The sequence below is a fragment of the Sminthopsis crassicaudata genome, chromosome 2 (assembly GCF_048593235.1).
Source record: "Sminthopsis crassicaudata isolate SCR6 chromosome 2, ASM4859323v1, whole genome shotgun sequence".
NCBI lineage: Eukaryota > Metazoa > Chordata > Mammalia > Dasyuromorphia > Dasyuridae > Sminthopsis > Sminthopsis crassicaudata.
The window spans coordinates 255,927,890-255,952,845 of NC_133618.1; the positions used below are offsets into that span (position 1 = coordinate 255,927,890).

At 36.1% G+C, this 24,956-nt stretch overlaps 1 long non-coding RNA gene across 3 annotated transcripts in view; it reads left to right on the plus strand.

The window, feature by feature from the left end:
- Positions 1-10,089, plus strand: part of LOC141555768 (uncharacterized) — a 100,729-nt gene extending 90,640 nt beyond the window's left edge. For 2 of the 3 annotated variants that reach the window (XR_012486336.1, XR_012486329.1), the window contains 2 exons: positions 6,211-6,336; positions 8,468-10,089. This is a non-coding gene — a long non-coding RNA (uncharacterized LOC141555768). The remainder of the gene's footprint in view (positions 1-6,210; positions 6,337-8,467) is intronic. The other variant, XR_012486330.1, reaches the window with a different exon arrangement.
- Positions 10,090-24,956: the final 14,867 nt, after the last annotated feature.

Consider the following 24,956-nt stretch of genomic DNA (forward strand, 5'->3'; position numbering starts at 1 on the left):
GTATAATTAGGAAGTTGAATTCAATGCTCTTCCCCATCCTTTATCCCCTACCTCCTTGTACTCCTGTCCCATTCTGCACCACTCCCCAGCCTCTCCCATCATCTTGCCCCCACCTAGCATAAGTTCTCCCACATATTTGCCGAGTTCTCTGAGTCTCACCCTTCCCTTTTCTTTTTGAGAAGTAATTTATAACAAAGACAAAAGGGATGATCTGGATGTGACTTACTCTTGACGGTGAGACTGGCTTGTGCCCTGATCTTTCTGTGCTACAATGCATTTGGATCAGAGGACCTGAGAATCAAATCTAGGCTCTGTCATTAATTAGCTCACCATTTGTTGGATTATAGATTTAGAGCTGGAACATTCGATTTTAGGCAAGGGCATTTACCTATCTGGGACTCAATTTACAAATCTGTGAGGAAATAATTCCTTCTGATTCCTTCTGTGTGTGTGTGTGTGTGTGTAAAAAGGGAAACGCACACCAGTTTATCAGCTCACATTTTACCTCTATCAAATTCACCTCACCCCCACCCCCAAGAATCACTAGGGCTGATGCTGGCTTGTTCCTTTTGGAAGACAGATTCTTGGGACCTTTCAACTTAGCTGTCAGTTTGGGAAAGCTCTTAGTTGGTCTCTGTGTGGTGTTTCCTTTTCTTGCCCCCAGTGTGGCCCATGTGTCTGTAAGCATTTTTTCAAAGGCTCAATGTAGGACATGTCAAAGGGTACCTAAGTGCATCAGCATGCGATTTGCATATAATTTACATATCCCTAGCCCTGTCATTCTCTCCGGAAGCAACTTTCAGAGAGGAATGTGATTTGGTCACCTTTCCTGTGTCAGGGGAAAATGTTCTTCTCTTCAGCACAAAGCCTAGTCAGATCCCTTCGTGCTCAGCAAAGAAGCTTCTGGGGGTCTGGAGAATATCATGTCTAGGCCCTGACAGCCCTCCAGGGTCGGAGGCAGGACCCGGCCTGTTCCTTTGGTGCGGTAACTTTGGCAGAAGCCCAGGAAGGGAATTAAAGCAAGCATAAACCAGAGGCAGCCAAGACAAGCAGCTGCCTGGTCCCTGAACCCATGAGGCTGGGCGCAGCAGGAGCACGGTTAATGTTGTTGATAGAGGATTGAGAGTATCCAGGAGAGCTCTTTAGGGCATCTCTGAGTCCAGTTTCAGGGAAAGAATTCACAACATCAGAGTTACAGCTTTTCAGAGATGGAAAGGCCCTCAGAGAGTGCTTTGTCCAACCAGAATCTGACTAAGATTCTCCTGCCACATCCCAGTCAAGCAGTTATTTAGGCCTTTGCTTGAATATCTACTCTAGAAAGGACACTATCTCTTGAGACAGCTCTTAAGGAAGTTTTTCTTTAAAATGTGCCTAAAACTAACCCAACAACTACCATTGGTTGTTTCTATTTTTCTTGAGGTCATGTTGTATCTCTCTTCAGATATTTGAAGACACATGTTCCTTCCATGAACCTAGATGTTCCAGTAAAAAAAAACAAAAAAAACCTTTAGTTCACATCCTGCCTCAGATACTTGCTAATTATATGATCTTGGGTAAGTCACTTAATCTCTGTTTCCCTCAGTTTTTTCAACTTTAAAATTATAGCACTTTCTCACTTTCTAGAGGTTTTTCCCAGTCCCTACAATTGCTAGTACCTTCTCTTCGGAGATTACTTTCCACCTATTCTGTACATATTTTTATTTATTTACATGTCCTCTCTCCCCTTTAGAATGTTAGCTTCTTTCAAGCACTAATTGTTTTGCTTTTTTCCCCTTGTATTCCTAAAACTTACAACAGTATCTGTCATATAGTAAGTGCCTAATAAATGCTTATGGATTCATTGACTAGTATCCTGGAAGAAAATATGAGAATAAAGTAAGCAGGCTTATCCAAACCATTTTCTACTGCATGATACTATAGCCATAGTTAACTGAAAGGAACAAAGAATACAAAATATGGCTATATTCTTACTTATTACAATATTTTATGTTTTTACTCTAGTTCTAGGTCTGATACAGGGGATCCATCATAGGAAAGGTCCCTTGAGGATTCAGATAAACAATCCCCTTAAGAAAAGCATCCAACAACCCCCAAGTAAAAGACAATCCACAAGGTTGTAAAAAGCAGTGTAGGAAAGAAAAAGCTTGTAAAAGTCTCTGCTGAGGAAAGTAAATCAGTCCACAAGGAAATTCTCTGATGTCTTAGGAGCTCTTCCTCCAAAGTTTTAAGACTATTTTAATGGTGTTCCTGTAACTGTGATCCCAGATCAATCCACCTGGGGGCAAGTTTATCTCAAACTGCCCCAGATCTGCTCTACAATGACTATGTTCACAAAGTCCAGATGTTGTGGAGTTTGAAGCTTCCACAATTGCATTAGCATCCTGGTTCACAAATGTACTTCAGAATTTCAAAGAACACATTTCTTTCTTTTTTGTCTTTCTTTTAAAAAAAAAATAGACACCAACTCATGCTAAATTCTAATATGGAAATCTCTCTCTCTCTCTCTCTCTCTCTCTCTCTCTCTCTCTCTCTCTCTCTCTCTCTCTCTCTCTCATGCTTATATATGATAGAAACAAACGTAGATCACTTTGTACAAGTGTAAAAGACTACTGCAGTAATGTAAGAGTTGTATTAGTATTGAAGGAGAGACAGGAGTTTTTGTGAAACAAATTTGAGTTTGAGGTAGAAAAAGACTTCCTGGTGAGTGGATTGGCAAAGAGGAACAGGAGAAATTCTCCAAGAAAGTCCTTGGGCAAAGGTAGGATAACTACTGGTGTGGTACATGGTGGAAGGGAATTTTGGTCAAATACAGATTAGACTAGATGGCATATGAAGCCTCTTTTACTAAGATTATGAAATTCTATGACTTTTCATGTATTTTAAGCCTTATAAATGTCTGGGGTCCTTATTTTCCTTGTTAGGAAGTAACTAAATGGCACAGTAGATAGAGTAATAAATCTAGAATCAGAAGCTTTCAGTTCAAATATGCTCTGGTTATTTTTTCTGTTATTTTTTGTTGATCTCAGTTTTCTCATCTATAATAAAAGCAGGATAATGATAGCATCTCCCAAAGTAGTTTTAAGTACAAAATGAGAAAATATTTGTAAAGTGCTCTATAAACCTTAATGTGCTATGTAAATGCTACTTATGATTACTACTGTTAGCTATTATACCAACTCTCCCACACAAGTTCTTCAGAACAATGTCTTTCTAATGCTATTTGCTCAAGTCCTCATTCCAGTGTGTCCTCTTTCTAAATCACCAATTATCTTTCCAATATCATCAGGTGACTCAAGGATTATTGCCTCAGTGTTACTTAACCAGTTAATATCAATTAATTTTTACAATGGGATATTTTGCTGAGAAGATATAGCAACAATAGAAGCACAAAAATGTGCCTACTTGAACCTGGGGCATAGTCTCCCTTATACCAGCTTGGTCCCTGAGAAGAATGGTTTATACGAAACATTTACTCTAACAACTTCATTTCCAAATGTAGAAGCAAAGTCATTACCTTTATTGCAGAAAGAAGTGTCTCAGTGAGTTGTGTCAGGAAGATTGCTTGGGGTTTCATTCCTCACCAGATTTGGTTGCCCTCAAATTCTTTGGTTCCTGAATATACTCTCAATCTTTCAGTGCTTATCAAGTCAATATTCCATCATTCAACACAAAAAATATTAGATACAAAAGAAATAAAAGTAAAATCAAGACCAGGTACTCATGTTGACTTGGGTTGCACAATAAGCCACTGGCACTGACACTCCTTCACTCAGCAATGTCAGGGCCATTTGCTCACAGCTTTGTATTGGTTAAATGTGAGAGATACAATCTCAGATGCTTATACCGCCTGGAAGTCCACAGCATTTCACCCTCTTCACTTATCATTAGGGAAGGAAAGGAGATCAAGTGGCCCACAGTAGTATTTTTTAAAAACAAATTACATATTTATTTTTAAGATTCACAATTATTTTTAGTTCTTAATTCTCTCCCTCTCTTCCAACCTTCTCATACCTATTGAAAAAGCAAAAAATGCATTATCAATTATATATACCAAATCACACAAAATTTATTTTCACATTAGCCATTAAAAAATAAAATTATAGAGTGAAAAGATTATGCTTCAATCTTTAGTTAGATTTCATCAGTTTGCTCTCTTGGGTTAAATAGCATAAGTTTTTCATTGTAAGTTTTTCAGAATTGTTTTGGATCATATGGATCAGAATAGCTAAGCCATTCACACTTGATCATTATGCAATATTGCTGTTAGTGTATATAATGTTCTTTCAGTTCTTCTCACTTCACTTTGTATCAGCTCATACATGTCTTTCTAGGTTTTTCTGAAACTATCTTGTTCATTATTTCTTATTGTATAATCGTATTCCTTCACTACCAATATAGCAAATTTCTTAAAAAATTCCCCAATTTATGGGCAACTCCTCAATTTCTAATTCTTTGCCAACACAAAAAGAACTGCTATAAATATTTTTGTACCTACACATCCTTTTCCTTTTCCTTTAATCTCTTTGGGCTACAGACCTAGTAGTGGTATTGCCTGTTCAAAGGGATACACAATTTAATGGCCCTTTGTGCATAGTTCCAAATTGCTCTCCAGAATGATTGAATTAATTCACGACTCTATCAACAATGCATTAGTGTCTCAATTTTTCCCCCTCCTATCCAGCATTTGTCTTTTTCTTTTCTGTCATATTAGCCAATCTGATAGATGTGAGGTTGCTATTGTTGTTTGTCCTTTGTTCTCGAAGAAGCTTCATATATCAGGGGAATGGTGACATGACATGCAAGTGAGTTGAATTTAAGTGAGGATGGGCTGTGCAGAATCATTAGACTCACTTTCTCTGTCAGACCATCTGGGTTCAGTGGCAATATGTGGATCAGGACAATTAGAAATAGCCCTGAGAAACCTCAGAATTATTTAAATTTGTATTTCTCAAAACAATAGTGATTGAGAACACTTTTCCTATGTGACTATAGACAGCTTTGGTTTCTTCATCTGAAAACTGCCTGTTCATAGCCTTTAGTCACTTGTCAATTGTGGAATGCCTTGTACCCTTATAAATTCAGAGAAATTTGATATAAAAATTTTCCCCAGTTTCCTAGTTTTAATCTTGCTTGTATTGGTTTCATTTATGCAAACCTATTTTAATTTTATATAATGAATTTTACTTCCTGTAATCTTCTTTATCTCTTGCTTGGCCATAAATTATTCTTTTATCCATAGATCTCACTGATAAAAATTTCCATGCTCTCCTAATTTGCTTATGAAATTATCTTTTAGGTCTAAATCATGTTCTCATTTTCTTCATTTCTTTCTTTCTTTCTTTCTTCCTTTCTTCCTTTCTTTATTTATTTCCCCTGTTACATTCAAAAAACAATTTTTTTACATTTGTTTTTAAAATTGGGAGGTCCTAGGTTTGCTCCCTTATCCCCATCCACAATTAAGAAACCACATGTGAAATTATGCAAAACATTTCTGTAAAAGTCAGGTTGTGAAATAAAACATAGATCTCTCACCCTAATGAAAATAAAAGCTCTCAAGAAAAATTAAGTTAAAAAAAGAGAAAGAAAGAATGCTTCAATCTGAATTCAGATACAATTAGTTCCTTCTCTGGGCATGGATATGATTTTTCATCATAAATTCTTTAGAGTAGTCATGGGTGATTGTGATGGGGGTGTGAAACTGTGTTCCCTTTAATCTGTAAAATTAATCATCTGAAATTGTGTCCCCTTTTGATCTGCAAAAGAGAGATTAGGGTCTCCTAGACTTCAGAGAATCTATGAAAGAGCATATCCTCCTGGCTGGGCTTTTTCTAAGGCAAATCACCTCATTGATCTTTTGGGGATGCAGACCCTTTTCAGGAAATTCCAAATTCCAGAAGCCTTCAAAGTGATTTCCATTTAATTGGAGATCTAGGGCTGGGGACTTTGGATTTCTCTTCAACCTGAAACCTAAGCCTCAAGATTCCCTATTAAAGGTAAACTTTAAACTCACTTCTTTGCAGAATGTCCAAAATAGTATGCTTTGCCTCTTTGGCATAGCTTCCAGGACCCCGCCCTCTGTGAAGATATTCTGTTCTCAGTGCCAGCCTCCATTTCCCTAATAGGACTTTGCCACTAGGAAGTCAATCTCCTAGCAAAGCTGACTTCTCATCCAATAATTAACTTCCATTTTTGCCACCTAAAACTCTTCAGGTTCGTGAATTCTTTCGTGAAGGACCTGCACCGACCAAAAGAGGATTCCCACAACTCTCTGACTGCCACTAGAACCTCATCATTTGGTTCCCTGACCAACCGGGAAAACCCAAAAATCTGGATGAAGTATCTATAGCTAGACACTCAAGTACCCGGGGAAGATTTGAGTCATTGGAGCTCCAGGCTCCAGCAATATTTTCTCAGGGACGCCTGGTTGAGAATACCTACATTCTCTGACAAAAAAAGCCCCCTTACTCAGGGAGCATTGTGTTATGTCTCCATCTCTAGATATTTAGAGAATCTATAGAATCAGAGAAAATAAGGCTTTTTTTTTTTTTTGGCAAAAATGGGACAAAATACATCAGCTTCTAAGAATACTTCCTTGGCCAGAGACAAATTCAGCTTAAAAGATCTCAAAACTGGAAAGCTTAAATTAAAACAGCATTGTAGAATGCTACTTAAACTTGCTGGAAGGAAATTAAACTCCCTGCTTCCAGCTCTTCTAGAGACAGAGGAACCTCCCTTTGTATCCCTATGCACTCCTAAATCCCTTTCAGAAACACACAATCTCTCTCTCTCTCTCTCTCTCTCTCTCTCTCTCTCTCTCTCTCTCTCTCTCTCTCTCTCTCTCTCTCTCTCTCTCTCTCTCTCTCTCTCTCTCTCTCTCTCTCTCTCTCTCTCTCTCCTGAACTAAATCCTGGGCTTCCAGCTTTTTTTCTCCTCCTCATGATGCTGATTCTAATCTCTCCCAGAATGAGAAGAAACCTGGCCACCCTACTCAGGTTTTTGAGGGGTCCAGTGCTAGCGCCCTCCTTGATCTGCCCTGGGGAGATGTTAATGTTAAACAATCTGCCCCAGATATACAGAGGAAATTGCAGAAGCCAGATTTGGTCCCTCAAATTTCTCTCTTAAAAAACAGCTGTTGGAGTCTTTACTGATAGGAATCAGTCTGTAGCTGAGGAGAGAGGCCACAGAATTATGGCAAGATCTGGAGAAAAATCCCAACTCTTGGCTGCTATTCCTGGGAATTACACAAGTCCATGCTTTTAAACTCCCAGTCCTTGCCCTGAGTTTGAGTAGGAAGAGCACTGGAGGAGAAATTGCCCACAGGGGTCAAACCATCTCCCCTATGCTCCTGCAGGAACATGGGCTTGGTCAAGCTCCCCCTCACTCCAGTCCCAACAAGGCACCAACAGCTGAACCCTTGCTATCCAGGGACATGGCCAGTAAAAACATTGAATTTCTTTCTCCTTCACTCTTGCTCTGGGACCCCCCCCCCCCATCAAGTGGGGATTGCAGAGGGACTCAGGACCTGTCTTGAGAGCTCTCCTCTGCCCACCAGCATGGTAATCTGTCACTTAAATGCTCGTTTACCCAATTTTCTCTTCTCAGACCTCCAGAGAAATTTTTCACGCATAAACTTTTAGTTAGAGTTAGGAGACCTTGAGAAGTTTCCCTGCAGTCTTATCTTGATTTGCAGTCGGGAAAGGCAGGGCCATGCTCATCCCATAGAAGTTGTCTATCTCTTAAAGGAACTTGAGCTGCCTGGCAGTAGCTTTATCCAATGTGTGGATGACATTTTACTCTGCAGGATCTGGATTCCCAAATTTGGGATTACTGTCAAACCTCTCTATGACTCTATTCAAAGTCCTAATAACCTTCCTCTTGAATGGGGACCTGATCAGGCCAAGGCTTTTAAAATCCTGAAAGGCGAACTGATCTCCATCCCTGCCGTTGCCCTGCCTGACTTAGAGAAACCTATGTGGATGAAAGGTGTGGACAGGCTTTGAGGGGCCTCAGACACTGGGACCTGATCCTAGACCCGTTGCTTATTTATCAAAGAAGCTGGGCTCGATTTCTCTAGGATGGCCTTCCTGTTTCAGAGCAGTGACTTCCTTGGCCCTTTTAATTGAAGAAGTCTCAAAATTAATCTTGGGACAGCCATTAGAGGTTTTAACTCCTCACTGGGTCCAGAGCATTTTAGAAGCCAAAGCACATCAGTGGCTTGGTGGGAGATCTAATAGATATCAGGGTCTCCTACCTGACTTGACTCTCTGGGTGCACCACACTCTTGACCCTGCCACCCTGCTCCCTGTAAATGGGGAAAGACAGGTTATTCTTTGGTGACTCTCACTGTCACTCCAGAAGCTAAGCCATTGCCTCCTGGGACCTCTGCCTAACCAGAGCTTTGGAACTGGGGAAGGGAATGAGAGTGAATACTTATACTGACTCCAAATATGCCTTTCATATTTTGCAGGCTCCCGGGGCTATCTGGACAGAAAGAGGTCTGTTGACATCAAAGAATTCTCCTATTAAACACGCAGGACAAATCCTGAAGCTGTTGCAAGCTGTCCATGAACCAGGAAGATTTCAATCATATTTTGTAAAGGATATCAGAAGGGAAACAGGCTTGCAGATTCAGCTGCTAAAACTGCTGCTTATTTAATCTCTCAACTCCCTTTTTCTTAAACCCCTTCCTGTACTTCACAGAAAAAGACCCTTGCATCCTTTCTCCTTCTGTCTGGTTTCACCAGGCCTGCCCAATTTGTGCCCAAGTGAATCCTGAGGGAACTGTTAAAGCTCCCCCTCTCCTGAAGCCGGTTCCCACACACCCAGGTGAAGAGTGGCAAATAGACTACACCCCCTTGCAGGGGGTTCCAAACTACTTTCGGTTTTGCTAACACTTTTCTCCCCAGAACTGAAAAGGCCTTGAAGGCCTCAAGGAACTTGCTAAATAAACCTGCCTAAACTCCCTGCAGAGAGACAAACAGTCCTGCTTTCACTTTTCAGTTATTTCAGAATTTTCCTCTGAGTACTCTGGAGAAAGGAGGACCTGTGTCCTTCTTTCCCTTACTTTCCGTCTTCTTCCTAACTTTTTCCACTCCAAAAATAAGGGCTTTTTGCTCCTAGAATTTTCTCTCCTACTTTTCTGATTGGCATTCCATGCCCCTGCCAGTAATTACCTCCTTAACTACTTTCAGCTAGAGAGCTCTGTAGGCAGTGGAGTTTGTTCAGCATCATTATCTGGCTATCAACATTATTAAGGCAGCCTATAGGTGGGACTCCATCCCCAAATGTCACCATCTCAACCCTTGATGACACCCCTCTTTTAATCTGCTCCTGAGATTTGTTTCCTTTAGGCTTCAAGATGTGAATTTTCAATTGCTCTCCAGCTTGCAGATCATGGGAGGACTGACACACAGTTAGATACCCTCCTGCTGTTTTCAGATCTCACCCCTCCCCTCCTGGCTTCAACCACCCCCCTCCAGTATCTCTACGACCCTTGTCAGCCTGAAGTAGCTACAGAAGTCTGAGATCTTTGCCCTTTATCCCAGATGAATTTGGGGGTAACTGCTTGAGGGGGAATTACGGGGACATGAAAATGTGTTCCCTTTAATCTGTAAATTTAGTCACTCTGAAATTGTGTCCCCTTTTGATCTGCAAAAGAAGAGAGATTGGGGTCTCCCAGACTCCAGAGAATATGAGAGAGAGCATACCTCCTAGATGGGCTTTTTCCAAGGCAAATCACCTCATTGATCTTTTGGGGATGCAGACCCTTTTCAGGAAATTCCAAATTCCAGAAGCCTTCAAAGTGATTTCCATTCAATTGGAGATCTAGGTCTGGGGACTTTGGCTTTCTTTTCAACCTGAAACCTGAGCCTCAAGATTCTCTATTAAAGGGCAACTTTAAACTCATTTCTTTGCAGAATGTCCAAAGTAACATGCTTTGCCTCTTTGGCAGAGCTGCCAGGATTCAGCCCACTGTGAAGACATTCTCTTCTCAGTGAAAAACCTTTTGTTATTTCTCTGCCACTGAGGATGTCACTCTCCTAGCAAAGCTGACCTTTGCAGTGCCAATAAACTTCATTTTTGCCAGTCTAATATTTTGGGTTCGTGAATTCTTTCATGAAGGACCTGCACCGACCAAAAGGGGATTCCCACAACTCTCTGGCTGCCACTGGAACCCCATCAATTGTACTGCTGAGAATAGCAAGTCATCCCAGAACATTGCTATTACTTTGTGTATAGTACATTTCACTTTGACTTCATGGAAGACTTCCAAGGTTTTTTGTTTGTTTGTTTGTTTTTGTTTTTTATTCTGAGGGCATCCTGCTTATGATTTCACATGGAACAATAATATTGTATCACAAATACAAACCACATTTTATTGAGCCATTCCTCACTTGATAGCCATCCCCTCAATTTCCACTTTTTTCCCCTGAGAAGAGAGTTTCTACGAATATTTTTGTACATATACATACATTTCTTTTTTTTTTAAAAAATATCTTTTGGTATTCATGCCTAGTAGTGGTGTTGTTAAGTCGAAGAATATGCATGAAGTCATAGACCTTTGGATCCTATCCTATTTTTTGATCATTTATCAGTTGGGGCAGGCTCTTAGTTTTAAAAATAAATTTGACTCTGTTTCTCCTATATTTGAGAAATGAGGCCTTATCAGGGAAACTTGCTTTGAAATTCTTTTTACAATTACTATTGCTAACTATATTCCCCCATCCCCATTTATTCTCTCTCTTCTTTTACTCTGTCCCTCCTCAAAAGAGTGTTGGTACTGCCATTCCCTCTCCAATGTGTCCTCTCTTTCATCATCCTCCCCTCTCACATATCCCATTTCCCTTCTGTTTTCCTGCAGGGTAAGATAGATTTCTATACCCCAATTGAGTATGCATGTTATTTCTTCTGTGAGCCAATTCTGATGAGAGTAAGGTTCACTGGCTGCCCTTCTCTTCCTCCTCTTCCCTTCCATTGTAAAAGTTTTTTCTTGCTTCTTTTTTATACCAGATAATTTGTACCATTCTACATTTCCTTTCCCTTTCTCCCAGCACAGTCCTCTTTCACCCCTTAGTTTTGTCATAAAAAAGAAATTATCTTTTCATATTTAATTCACAACTTTACCTTCTGTCGTCTATATATACTCCTTCTAAATGTCATGATAATGATCAGGTTCTAAAGAGTTACTAGTATGATCCCATGTAGGAATGTAAATAGATAAACCTTATTAAGTCCCTTAAGATATCACTTTTCTGATTACTGCCTTATGCATCTCCAAAGTCCTGTATTTGAAAATCAAATTTCCATTCAGCTCTGGTCTTTTCTTCATGAATACTTGAAAACCCTCTATTTCTTTGAATGACCACTTTTTCCTCAGTTTTACTGATTAGATGATTCTTGATTGTAATTTTAGTTCTCTGTATTATCACATTCTAAGCCCTCCAGTTCTTTAATGTAGAAGCTGCTAAATCGTATTTTATCCTGACTGTGGCTCCACTATACTTGAATTGTTTCTTTCCGGATGCTTGCAATATTTTCTCATTGGCCTCAAAGTTCTGGAATTTGGCTATAATATTCCTGGGAGTTTTCATTTTGCAATCTTTTTCAGGAGATGATCAGTGGATTCTTTCCATTTCTATTTTATCCTTGGGTTCTAGAATATCAGGACAGTTTTCCTTGGTAATTTCTTGAATGATGATGTCGATCTTCTTTTTTGATCATGATTTTCAGGTAGAATAATAATTTTTAAATGACTTCTCCTGGATGCATTTCTCAGATCAGTTGTTTTTCTGCCATTTTTCCTCCTATTTTTGTCTTTGCTTTATTATATCATGATTTCTCACAAAGTCATTAGCTTCCATTTGCTCAATTCTATTTTTTTAAGGAATTATTTTCCTCAGTGAGTTTTTCCCCCTGAGGCAATTGGGATTAAGTGACTTGTCCAGGGTCACACAACTAAGAAGTGTTAAATGTCTAAGGTCAGATTTGAACCCAAGTTCTCCTGACTTCACAGCTGGCACTCTTATCTACTGCGCCACTTAGCTGCCCCTCAGTGAGCTTTTGTACCTTTTTTCTCAACTGACCAATTTTGCTTTTTTTCAGGCATTTTTTTCCTCATTTGATTTTTGTATTTTCTTTTGCACCACTCTCAGTTCTTTCCCTAATTTTTCTTCTATCTCTCCTATTTGATTTTCAAAATCCCTTTTAATGTCTCCCATGGCTTGAACCCAATTCTTATTTTACTTTGACTTTTATCATCTTTTGAATGTGTTTTGATTTTCCTTGTCAACACAGTAACTTTTAATGGTCAGAAATAGAGTAGTGGATCAGTGGAATAGATTATGTTCACAAGACACAATAGTCAAAAGATTGTAGTGATTTAGTATTTGATAAACCCAAAGATTCCATCTTCTGGCAAAAGAACTAACTGACAAAAATTGCTGGGAAAATTGGAAAATAGCATGGCAGAAACTAGGCATGAACCAATACCTAGCACTCTCTACCAAGATAAGGATGAAATTGGTTCATGATTTAGACATAAAGGATGATACTATAAGTAAATTAGGAGAACAAGGATAGTTCTACCTCTCAGATCTATGCAGAAGAAAGGATTTATGGCAACTGGGCCACCTTCAATTGCATTTTAAAAATTATTTAAAATTCTTGACCTTTTTTTCTTCCAAATGAATTTTATTATATTTTTTTTAGCTCTGTAATTTCTTGGCAATTTGATTCACATGGCACTGAATAAATATATTAATTTAGATAGAATCATCATTTTTATCATAGTAGCTCAGCCTACCCATGAGCACTGGATATTCTTCCAATTGTTTAGATCTTACCTTATTTGTGTGGAATGCATTTTATAATTGTGTTCATATAATTCTTGGCTTTGTTTTGGCAGGTAGAATTCCAAATATTTTGTATTACCTACAGTTATTTTAAATGGAATTTCTCTTTCTATTCCTTGCTTCTGGATTTTGTCGGTAACAAAAAGAAATGCTGATGATTTGTGTGGATTTATTTTGTATCCTGCAACTTTGCTAAAGTTAATGGTTTCCAGTAGTTTTTTAGTTGATTCTCTATGAATGTCTAAGTATACCATCATATCATCTGCAAAGAGTGATAATTTTATTTTTTCATTACCTACTCTTCAATTTCTTTTTTGCTAAAGCTAACATTTCTAATACAATATTGAATAGTAATGGTGATAGTGTACAATCTTGTTTCACCCTTGATCTTCTTGGGAATGCTTCTAGTTTATCCCCATTACATATGGTGCTTGCTGATGGTTTTACACAGATGCTATTGATCATTTTAGAGAAAACTCCATTTAGTCCTGTTGCTCTCTAGTGTTTTTAATAGGAATAGGTGTTGGATTTTATCATTTTTTTTAGCTTCTAGTGATATAATCATATGATTTCTATTAGTTTGGTTATTGATATAGTCAATTATGTTAATAATGTTTCTAATATTGAACCAGCCCTGCATTCCTGTTTTAAATCCTACTTGATTATAATATATCATGCTGGGAATAAGTTGCTTAAATCTCTTTGCCAATATATATTTTTAAGATTTTTGCATCAATATTCATTAGGGAAATGGGTCAATAATTTTCTTTTTCTGTCTTGGTCCTACCTGGTTTAGGTATCAGTTCCATATCTGTGTCTAAGACCTTTTCTATTGAATTTCTAAGTTGCCTTCTGCTGGAAAATATTCTGCTCCATCTTTTCAAGTGTTCTGATGCTCTAAAATTTGTTTAGAGTTGTAATTTAAAAGAATTTAGAGTAGTTTGGGGAAGAGTTCTTGCCTTTACTCTGCCATCTTGGCTCTGTCTTTACATGTAGATTTTACCAAGTTGCTTTTCAGTTTTCTCAGAAATTTTATCAACTAGTGAGTTCTTGTCCAAGATACTCGAGTCTTTGTGTTTATAAAATATTAGATTATTATGGTCATTTACTACTATGTATTTTTTACTTAATTTATTTTACTTTATTTCCTATCCAGTATCATATTGTTTTTATGATTGGAATAATATTTGAAATCTGGTACTGCTAGGCCTTTACATTTTTTCCATTAATTCCCTTGATATTCTTGACTTTTTGTTTTTCCAGATAAATGTTGCTATTATATTTTCTAACTGTAAAAATAATTTTTCAGAAATTTGATTGATATGACATTGAATAAGAAAAAATAATTTTGGTAGAATTGGCATTTTTAATATATTGGTTTGATTCATGAACAATGAATACTTCTGCAGTTGTTTAGGTCTATCTTAATTTGTGTGAAAAGTATTTTGTAATTATGTTCATATAGTTCCTGGGTTTGTAGACATTCATGTATTTTATATTGTCTGCAGTTATTTTAAATGGAATTTTTCTTTCCCTTCCTGCTGGACTTTGTTAGTAATGTGTGTGTGTGTGTGTGTGTGTGTGTGTGTGTGTGTGTGTGTGTGTGTAATATGCTGCTAATTTCTGTGGGTTTAAGTTGTTAATTATTTCAACAAGGTTTTTAGTTGATTCTCTAGGATTCTGTAAATATATCATTAAATTATGTGTGAAGAGTGATAGTTTTGTTTTCTCATTGCCTGTTCTAATTCCTTCTGTTTCTTTTTCTTGTCATATTGCTATAGCTACCATTTTTAATATAATATTGAATAACACTGATGACAGGGGCATCTAGGTGGTGCAGTGGATAGAGCACCAGCTCTGAAGTCAGGAGGACCTGAGTTCAAATCTGTCCTCAGACAGTTAACATTTCCTAGCTGTGTGACCCTGGGCAAATCACTTAACCCCAATTGCCTCAGCAAAAAAAAAAAAAAAAAAACCAAGAAAAAGAAAAGAAAGAAAGTCAAGAATAATACTGATGATAATGAACATCCCTGCTTCATTTCTGATCTTAATGGAAAGACTTCTAGCTTGTCTTCATGACAGGTGTTTGCTGGTGGTTTTGGATAGACATATTATTTTAATGAAAGTTCCATTTATTTCTATGATTTCTAATATTTTTAATAGAAATGAATATTATATAGTTTTTCCTGCATCTATTAAAATAATCATATTATTTTTGTCAGTTTTGTCATAAATAAGATCAGTTATGCTGATAATATCTGATAATAGAATCAGTACTGAATTCCTGGTGTAAATCTTATTTGGTCATAGTGTATAATCTTTGTGATATAGTACTTTAGTTTCCTTTCTAGATTTTATTTATTTTTTTGCATCAATATTATCAATTAGTTTATAGTTTCTTCTCTCTGTTTTTACTCTTTCTGGTTTAGATATCAATGCCATATTCGTGTCATAAAAGGAATTTGGCAACATTTTTCTCCTATTGTTCCACATAATTTATAAAGTATTGGAATTATTTGTTCTTTAAATGTTTGGTAGAATTTGCTTATGAGTCCATCTGATCCTGAGAATTTTTTAGGACCTCATTCATGTCTTATCCAAATGTTTTTTTCTAATATTAAATTGTTTAAATATTTTATTTTCTCTTCTGTTAATCTGGGTAAATTATATTTTTGTGAATATTTATCTATTTTACTCCAATTGTCAAATTTATGGCACATAATTCAGTGAAATACCTCCCAATAATTGCTTTAATTTCATTTTCACTGGTGATGCATTCATTCTTTTCATTTTTGATACTTATAATTTGTTTTTCTTCTTTCTTTTTAAAATCAAATTAACCAATGATTTATCCATTTTTTTGTTTCTCCCTATAAAATCAGCTCCTCATTTATTTCTTTTCTTTTTTTTTTTTTTTTTTTTTTTTTTTGCTGAAGCAATCGGGGTTAGGTGACTTGCCCAGGGTCACACAGCTAGGAAATGTTAAGTATCTCAGTCCAGATTTGAATTCAGGTCCTCTTGACTTCGGGGCTCTGCAACACTGCACCAAGTAGGTGCCCCAGCTCCTCATTTTATAAATTTATTAGATTTTTTAAAAATTCAGTTTTATTAATCTCTCTTTTGATTTTCAGAACTTCCAATTTAATGTTTAATTGAGGATTTTTCATTTGTTCTTATTCTCATTTTTTAAAAAAATGAATGCCTAATTCATTGATATGCTACTTCTCTATTTTATTTATGTAAGCATTTAGAAATATAAAATTTCCTTTAAATACTTCTTTGGTTTTATTCCACATATTTTGGTATGTTGTTTCATTGCTGGTTTTTTTTCTTCTTTAATGAAATTATTTATTGCTTCAATGATTTGTTCTTTGACCCATTTGTTCTTTTGAATTAAGTTATTTAGTTTCAAATTAATTTTTAATCTATTTTTATGGCCTTTTACTGAATGTAATTTTTATTGATGTTTTTAATGCCCTACTTTATGGTCAGTTTTTGTGAAGGTGTTATGCACAGCTGAGAAAAAGGTGTACTCATTTCTATTTGTATTCAATTTTCTCCAGAGAGAAACTTTTCTAATTTCTTTTTTATTATTTTTTATTAAAGCTTTTTATTTTCAAAACATTTGCTAGATTATTTTCAATATTCTCTTAATTTTTCTAAACTTCTATTCAACTCCTGAATTTCTTTCTTGTTGATTTTATGGTTATATATCTTTATTTCTGAGAAGAGAAAGTTGAAGTTTTACTCTCTATTTCTTCCTAAAATTCATTTAACTTTTCTTTTTAATATTTTTGATGCTATGCCATTTGGAGCATATATGTTATTTAGTATTGATATTATTTCCTCATCTATCGTATCATCTTGAAAAATGCAATTTCCCTGATTATCTCTTCTAATTAGGTATATTTTTGCTTTTGTTTTGTCTGAGATCATGATTGCTATGTTCCCTCCTCTTTTTAACCTTTTTTTAAAGTAATAGATTCTGCTCCAGTCCTTTATTTTTACTCTGTGTGTGTCTCTCTGTTTCAAGTATGTTTCTTATAAACAACATATTGTTGGTTTCTGGTTCCTAACCATTCTTCTAACTGCTTCTGTTTTATGGTGAGTTCATTCCATTTATATTCACAGTTATGTTTACATATTCACAGGGAGTTAAGAGTTTCTCCTTCTTACTTTTCCCATTTATTTTTCTCTTTTTCTCTCCCTCTCTCTTTCCCTCCCTTCTTTCCTCTCCCTCTCTCTCTCTCTCTCTCTCTCTCTCTCTCTCTCTCTCTCTCTCTCTCTCTCTCTCTCTCTCTCTCTCTCTCTCTCTCTCTCTCTCTCTCTCTCTCTCTCTCTCCCTCTCTCTCTCTCCCTTTCAAAAGTCTGTTCTACTTCTGATCATTGTCTCCCATAATCTGCCCTTCCTCTTCCCTACTTTATTCCCTTCCCCTCCTACTTCCCTGTAGGGTAAGATAGATTTCTATACCCAATTAAGTATGTATGTTATTGAACCAATTTGAACCAAATCAAATGAGAATGAGGTTCAGGTATTGCCTGCAAACCTTCCTCTCATTTCCCCCTCCAGGGTAAAAACTCTTCTTTGCATGGATCTTTTACTGGAGATACTTTTCCCAATTCTCCATTTTTCTTCCCTCCTCTCCCAGTGCATCCTTTCTTGCCCCTAATTTTTTTAGACCATCTTACCATAGTCAACTCATATCCCCTACTTATGTATATTTGCTTTAACTCCCCTAATAATGACAACATTCTAAATAGTTACAACTATTGTCTTTTCATATAGGAATGTAAAATGTTTAATCATATTAAAGTCCCTTATTATTTCTCTTTCATGTTTGTCTTTTTATGTTTTTCTTGAGCTTTGTATTTGAATGTTATATTTTCTCTTCATCTCTGTTTTTATTTCTTCAGGATTACTTTAAAGTCCTTTATTTCACTGACTATCTATTTCTCCCTGAAGGGTTTTACTCAGTTTTGCTGATTAAATTATTCTTGTTTTCAATTCTAGCTCCTTTTACTCCTGGATTATTTTTATTCCAAGCCCTCTGATCTTTAATGTGAAATCTGATTCTGAGTGTGGCTCTATGATATTGAATTGTTTCTTTCTTTCTATTTATAATATTTTCTCTTTGATCTGGGAGTTGTGACATTTGACTATAATAATCTTTGGAGTTTTCATTTAGGTATCTTTTTGAGGGGGCAATCAATAGATTCCTTCCATCCCTACTTTATTCTTTGGTTCTAAGATTTCAGGCCAGTTTTCCTTAATAATTTATTGGAAAAAAGATATCTAAGTTCTTTTTTTGATCATGGCTATCAGGTAGCACAATAATTCTTAACTTACCTTTCTTTGATCTATTTTCAAAACCAGTTGTTTTTCTAATGAGATTATTTCACATTTTTCCTATTTTTTATTCTTTGGATTTTGTTTTATTGTTTCACAATGTCTCATAGAGTCATTAACTTTTACTCACCCAATTCTGATTTTTAAGTAATTTTGTTCTTCAGTAAAGCATTGTACCTTTTCCCAATTGACTAATCCTACATTTTAAGGAGTTCTTCTCCTCAATCAATTTTTTAAAAGCATTTGGCCAATTTTGGTTTTTAAGGTATAATTTTTTTCATGTTTTATCTCTTTTTTTTTTTTTTTACTATTTACTCTCTTTACATAATTTCCTTGTATTGCTTTCATTTCTGCTCTCCCCCCAATCTCACCTCTACTTCTTATTTGATTTTTAAAATCCTTTTTTAGTACTTCTAAGAATTTTGTTGGGCTTGTGTCCATTTCAAATATTTTTCTTTGAGTTTTTGTATATAGATGTCTTCTTTTGAGTTTGTTCCTTGATCTTCTTTGTCACTATAATAGCTTTTTAATGGTCATGGTTTTTGTTGTTGTTGGTTTCATTTTTTGTTTGCTCATTTTTCAGCCAATTTCTTGATTTTTAATTTTATATTAGAGTTGAGCTCTGTTCCCAGGATCAGGGGACAGTATCCTAAGTTTCAAGGTTTTTGTGCTTCTATTTTCAGACCTAGTTCTGAAAGTTTGTAAGTTTTTGGTGATTCCAAGGTGGTATGATACAAAACATGGTCATGCTCTGGTTTCTACCAAGGAAGGGATCTTGCTCCCCTGTAGCCATGAATGATATTATTTGCCTTGGTTTTGAACTGTGATCAGGTCTCCTTGCTCTCCTATGGCTGCAAATGTTCAAGTTCCTTTCTGCTTTGGAACAAAGACCAAGACCCTTTCTCCCTCATAAACAAGCACAAACCCTCTTCTCTGTTCTGAAATTGTGTCTAGGGCCTCTGTCCTAGTGCTCTTCTTTGTTTTGGAACAGAGACCCAGATCTACATTTGGGTAATGTAACATGGTTCTCCATTTATATGTGCTCTCAGTTCTGTATCAGCAGTCAATCCAAAATTCTTTATAATAAAGAATAAAAAAGAGAGGCAGTGGTAAGTCCAGCAAAACTAACCAACACATCAACCAAATTGGTTGATGCAGAGTTTAATGACTATAATCCTCTGGCTCTCCCAAGAAGGGAAGGAAATTCCCTCTCATTTCAAGAACAGAATTGTTCATTATAATTATACTACTTTCTGTTTTGATTGTATATGTGGTTAAAAGACTGCAGGCATTAATTCAGTTTTCCATAATGGAAACAGAAGAAGCTAGTCATTCTGGAGGACAGAACTGGATTAAGTAGTGGGTTATTCCCCCTGTATTCCTTACTTTGTAATAATGAAACTTACTTTGTGGATAAGGAAAATCCTCAAAGAAGAGAAGCAACTTACTTCGTTAGAGTTAGCTAGTAAGTGAAGATTCAAACCCAGATCAAATGGCCTGGAGAAGGAACATGATATGTGTACCTATATTCTATCTCTTCCTGAAGGATGTCTCTATGAGGGAACCAGGCTCTGAACTCTGGCCAATGCTAGTACAGATGGAGAGGAGAGAAAGGAGGTGTTAGACTCTGTTTACTTCTCTTTATGAGATGCAGAATTACCACTCTAAATGCGTACTGGCTCAGGTGACCTCTTGTGCTTGATATAATTGCTCTGTGTCTCAGAACCTCGGTCTGAAAGATGATTGACACGTTCCCCCTCTGAGAGTAAGTTGGAAAATCTTATGTCCTAGCCAGAGAAATGGTTGTGTTTGTGAGCATTTGGCTTGTTCCTGAAAACCTTTCCCCAGGCTTTTTGAAAGACCCCATGGCTTGCAGTCTCCAAGGCTGCTGCTAATAGGTTACTGAGCTCTTGTGAGTCGGTGTTCCAGCGCCTGGTCTTCCAAGATAAACCTACCCAGTGACATTTGGAGGTTGGTCTCTTTATGACTGAACTCCATTCATTCTGAGTACACAAGAGCTCGCAAATTTAATAAGCAGAATCCATTTCAGCCGGTGGCCTGCCATGGCAACCAGTGAGCGGGGCTGCAGCCTGTGCTGCTCAGGCTTCATTATCTCCAGGGCCATCTGTTCTAGAGAAGCACAATTCCCGAGTCATTTAAATAGGGCCAACCTGAGATGGAGTGACTTTCCCAATCTTCAGGCCTTGGGCAGGCACAGATGAGTGGGCACATGCACACACACACAGGCATGCAGGGGACAGACAAGGAAGGTGCAAATTTCTGAGAATAAAAAAATTTTAACGTTGAAAATAAAAAAAATTATGAAAAACAAAAGTTCAAAACAAATTCTGAGGTTCTCAGGAATCAGCAATTCCATGTAAATGGTTTTTAACCTCTCATCTTGAATGAAGCTGGACTTACTATATATTTCTACCACTCTGCTTCCAAACACTAGCTTTCTTTTCCTGTGAAACTTTAATTCCTAGAATGTCTGCTTCTCAATTAGCATTCTGATCCTGGAGGATATTGTTTAAATCATTGAATAAAAAGTCAATGTTGCTGCTGTGGTCATTTGTTTATGTAATAATAATTATACTTATCAATGGCAACATTCAATCAAATTATTAAACTATAAATTAATTATTACATTTAATGAATATTAATTTAATAATACATTCAAATATTATTTTTACTACTAATAATGATGGATGATTATAATAGTTCAAATTTATAACTTACAGTTTGCAACATTTGAGATGCAGGTAAAAGCATTGTGATCTTTTTCTTGCAGATCAGAAAAATAAGAATCAAAGGGGTTAAGTGACTTGTTTAAGGACCTACAATTAATAAGTAATCAAAGAAGACCTTGCTGAAATCCTGGGTTGAAAGGACTGCACTTCCTGGACAGCTCCTCAGTCTGAGTGAGCTGTTAGGGCTCCTGCTTATTTTGGATCTGAAGCTGAAGAGTTATATAATCCTTTGATGGGTTTGAGAGTGGCCTCTGCATTTGGCAACATGGAAATGACAATCAAATTTTGGATGCTCTTCTAGATAAAGAATTTTTAGCAGAGGGGGTGGGGAGAAGGAGAGGAACAAAAGGTTTGGCAATTGTCAATGCTGTAAAATTACCCATGCATATATCTTGTAAATAAAAAACTATAATAAAAAAAGAATTTCTGCAAGTAAAAATCTTGTTTCTGTTGTTGTTGCTGCTGCTGTTTTAGTTTTTTGCCTTGGAAGAAGCATCTTGTTATAATAGGTCAGGCTTCAGCCTTGGGGTCAGGAAGACCCAATTTCAAGTACTTCCTCTGGCATCTATGGGCTATGTATTCCTAGCCAAGTTACTTAATCAATTTATCTCAGGCAATTTCCTAAAACTTTAAGTTACAGACTAGTGTGGATCTGAAAAGATGAAGAGAGTTTCCACCCTGGGAGTTTCTGATAAGTGATTAACTCAGAGCTCTGAGGGAAATAATAACAGTGAAATCAAATAATATCTCATTAAAGCTTAGCAAAAAAGACAATAATGCTGCCCTGAAAGTTACACAACATGGCTATATAGAAATAAATTCATAGTATCTGCATTTGAGCAATTAAATAAAAAATCAGTAACATTCATGTAAGTCATGGATCAGAAATTCATGACATGAAGGATCCAAGTAAAACATCAGGTTCTTTTCTTGGCTTATCATTACCATCCAAAAAAACCCAGAAGAATGAAATCATGGATTTCCCTAACATGCTAAGACCAATTTCACATCTGTAAGCATCAATTTTATAATATTCATAGGTCTTAGATTTATAACTGGAAAAGAAATTAAGGATCAAATGATCTAATCCTGCCATTTTACAGATGAACAGACTGAGGTTCAGAAAAAAAGAATTTGCCCAAGGAGAATATACCATTTTGTTTTATACTTTGACAGAAATTTATGTTCAAAGTCACTGAATTAAGTGATCTCTGTGATTTTATATTTGAAAGTATCTTGAATGATTTTGATTTGCGATAGAGATACTTAGTTGAAAGAGAGTCTTTAAGTTAGCATTTTGCTCTATTAAAAATGCTTTTTCATAGTCAACAAACAATGCGTATAGTGAGATGTTATCTTCCCTACACTTTTGAGTTGATTGTAAGATTATTAAGATGTAGTTGACTATGTAATATCACTTATGAAAATGTGTCTGTTCTCTGCTAATATTCTCATTGACTTCTTGTGCAGATAATTCTCATAAAAATTTTAGGGCAAATAAGAAAATAAGGTTAATCAATGTTTCTAATATCAGGGATTTTTTTGTATTAATAAGGCTCAAGATTTTCCCCTTATGACTTTTGAATTTTTCCCTTCTTCTGGTATTTCGTGTACTTATCCATCAGCACCTTCAGAACTGGGTCACTTCCAATATGGACTTCCACCCCCACCCCTGTTATGTACACTTTTTCCAATCTGGCTGCTTTTCTTGTTTTCATTTCTCTCTCTCTCTCTCTCTCTCTCTCTCTCTCTCTCTCTCTCTCTCTCTCTCTCTCTCTCTCTCTCTCTCTTTCATCCCCCACCACATACACACAAGACAATTGGGATTAAGTGATTTATCTGAGGTCACAAAAACAGTGAGTTTTAAGTGTCTGAGGTCAGATTTTAATTTAGGTCCTTCTGACTCCAGGGCCATTACTCTATCAACTGTGTCATCTAGCTGCTCCAATTTCTAATATTCTTTTTATTTTATTTTATTTTGTTATTTGATGTTATTATTTATGTTGTTATTTTTACTGGTTACACATAATATTAGTTTTTTTTAATACACATTTCTTTATGAATCATGTTGGGAAAGAAAAGTTAGAATAAAAGGGAAAACTCAAGAGAGGAAAAAAATAGGAAAAAAGTGAACATAGCATATATTGATTTACATTCAATCTCCTTAGTTCCCTCTCCAATGAAGATGGCGTTTTCTACCCAAAGTTTATTGAGATTGCCTTGGATCACTATGCTGCTGAGAAGAACAAATCTTTCATAGTTGATCATGGCACAATCTTCTTGTTACTATGTACAATGTATTCCTGGTTCTGTTTGTTTCACTCAGAATTAGCTCATGTAAATCTTTCCAAAGCTTTCTAAAATCAGCTTGTTCATCTTTTTTATAGAGCAATAATGTTCCATGAACTTATTCAACCATTCCATAATTGATGGGACATCTACTCATTTTCCAATTTTTTGCCACCATGAAAAGAGCTGCTACAAACATTTTTGCACATGTAGGTCTTTTCCCCTCCTTTATGATTTCCTTAGAATATGGAATTTTTAATATAAAAACATCTGGGACAGTGATGGTTAGAAATCAAGTGAGGTGATTTTATTAATCTTGATGATTAAAACAATTCATTATAAAATTTTCATAATTATTTACCATTTTCCTTCATTTGATGTCTTCCTTCTATTTTTATACTTAGATGATTTCAAGATGATTTTCTGCTAATCTTTCTTTAAATTGCTCTTACTATCTACTGCCTTTCCATATTGCTCAAAATCTTCCATTATCTTTCTTTTAAAGATTTTACAAACAAGTTTATTTCAAAACCAATGTTGCCTTTGGCTGCCATTTCTCCCCACTTCGAAAGCATGTCAAGTATTTGTTGACTAAGGTATTTTAAAGGATCTTTTGGTATCTCTGTTTAATTGATTTACATTAATTAAACTGTGTAAGAGCCATTATTCTCAATGTTAATGAAATTTTTTGCTGTCCATTTTCCATAAGCAGTAATTTGTTTAAAAACATTAGGATTGTTTCAATTGAATGCTTGTTTCTTTTCATTTTTATTGATTCTGATCTTTGTTCTAATAAGCCAAAGATCTGACTAATATAAAGTTAATTCAGGATGACTCTGACACCAATAATGAATCTTTTCCTGTTTGTCAAAATAAAATAATTTCTATTTGTTGTGATATTATTCATTGCCCATCACATCCAGCACCTGATGATTTTTTTCCTTAAAATCATAACTTAAAGGGATAAGGCTTCAGTGTATCCTATAGGTATTTGGAGAAAACTTTCAGTTCAGAAAGATCACAAACCCATTTGAGTGCTAGAATATTTTGAAAAACATCATCTCAGAGAAGCTAAGGAAGATTAGTCTGGCAGTAGTGTGGAGAATGGATTAGTTTTCTAATGGGTCTTTCCTTGCTTCACTCCATTCTTCATTCTGCTGCCTGAATAATATTTCTAACCTACAGATCTTGTTATGTCAGTTCCCTGCTCTAAAAATCTTCATTGGTTTTCTATTGCCCCTTCTCCCCCAAGTAAAGTTCAAACTCTTCTATCTTTCAATTGCTGTTTTTGTGATGCTTTTCTCTCATGATTTCCCTTTTACCTACCTGGATGCTGCTCAGTTTTCTTTGTTGGATCATCATGCATGTGTAAGCTCTATCCTAAGCCCTCTCTTCTTTCCTCTATGTACATTGTTTCTTGCTGATTTCGTCAGCTCCTAAAGGCTCAATATCCATCTAAATGCTGATAACTTCTATATTTGTATATACAATCTTGGTTTTTCTCCTGAACTTCAGTCTTGTATCACCATGTGTCTATTGGATATCTCTAAGTGCATGTCCTATAGCCATCTTAGACTTAGACTTAGTATCTAAAACAGAAGTTTAGTTCCTGAACTACTATTCTTCACAACTTCCTCATTTTTCTTTCTTTTTTTTTTATCAAGGACACTACCCTCCTTCTAGTATTCAGGTTACTAACATCAGTCATCTTCAACTCTT